This window comes from Tachyglossus aculeatus, chromosome 4 (genome assembly GCF_015852505.1).
Source record: "Tachyglossus aculeatus isolate mTacAcu1 chromosome 4, mTacAcu1.pri, whole genome shotgun sequence".
Classification (NCBI taxonomy): domain Eukaryota; kingdom Metazoa; phylum Chordata; class Mammalia; order Monotremata; family Tachyglossidae; genus Tachyglossus; species Tachyglossus aculeatus.
The window spans coordinates 10024178-10025737 of NC_052069.1; positions in this window are offsets into that span (position 1 = coordinate 10024178).

The window sequence follows — 1560 nt, forward strand, 5'->3', positions numbered from 1 at the left end:
GCTCGAGCCTAAGAGCGAAGGAGGCGGACAGTGGCAGTGATCCAGGGCTGTGGGTTAGTGGTGCGAGAGCGGCGAAGGGAAAGGGGAGCGAGCGAGTCTAGCTGAGTAGAAAGGGTAGAGTTGAGAGCAGTAATCTGATCATCAAGACTGGGTAGAGAGGAGAGGGCGGCGAGGTGGGGTGTGAGGCGTTCCGAAAGATGGGTGGGGTCCAGAGAGCGGAGATCTCTGTGAGGGAGTAATACGGATTTACAGGGGAAAGGAGTGTGAGTGAGGAGGCAGGTGAGAAGATTATGATCAGAGAGAGGGATCACAGAGTTGGTGAGGGTGGACACAGTGCAGCGGTAGGAGATGATGAGGTCGAGGGTATGACCAAGTTGGTGAGTGGGTGAGGTGGGGTGGAGGAAGAGGTTGGCAGCGTCAAGGAGAGATAGAAGGCGGGTGGCAGAGGAGTCGTTAGGGATATCCATGTGGATATTGAAGTCTCCAAGGATCAGAGTGGGCATGGAGAAAATAAAATAAGTAGGATAGAAATGGACAAGCAAAATAAATAAATAGAATAATAAATTTGTACAACCATATATACATATATACAGGTGCTGTGGGGAGGGGAAGGAGGTAAGACGGGGGGATGGAGAGGGAGGAAGGGGCTCAGTCTGGGAAGGCCTCACACTGCCCCCATTCTTGCCGTCCTAATACCGATCACTCCGCGCATGCCCAGTCCTCACGCTGCCCCCATGCATGCCCAGTCCTGATACCGATCGCTCCGCGCATGCCCAGTCCTCACGCTGCCCCCATGCATGCCGTCCTGATACCGATCGCTCCGCGCATGCCCAGTCCTCACTATGCCCCCATGCTTGCCCAGTCCTGATACCGATCGCTCCGCGCATGCCCAGTCCTCACACTGCCCCCGTGCTTGCCGTCCCGATACTGATCGCACCGCGCATGCCCGGTCCCCACACTGCCCGCTCCGCGCATGCCCAGTCCGCACACTGCCCCCGCCGTGCATGCCCGATCCTCAAACGGCCCGCTCCGCGCATGCCCAGTCCGCACACCGCCCGCTCCGCGCTTGCCCAGTCCGCAGACCGCCCGCTCCGCGCATGCCCAGTCCTCACGCTGCCCCCCCTTCCGTGCATGCCCGACCCTCAAACTGCCCGCTCCGCGCATGCGCGGTCCGCACACCGCCAGCTCCACGCATGCCCAGTCCTCGCATTGCCCCCATGCTTGCCGACCTGATACCGATCGCACCGCGCATGCCCGGTCCTCACAGTGCCCCCCCGTACATGCCCGATCCTCAAACTGCCCGCTCCGCGCACGCCCAGCCCTGATACCGATCGCTCCGCACATGCCCAGTTCTCACACTGCCCCGTGCTTTCCCGGCCTCCAACTTCTTTAACGACTTTGACCCATTCCTCACCTTCCTTCTCTCCTTCTCCATGCCCACTCTGATCCTCGGAGACTTCAATATCCACATGGATATCCCTAACGACTCCTCTGCCGCCCGCCTTCTATCTCTCCTTGACGCTGCCAACCTCTTCCTCCACCCCACCTCACCCACTCACC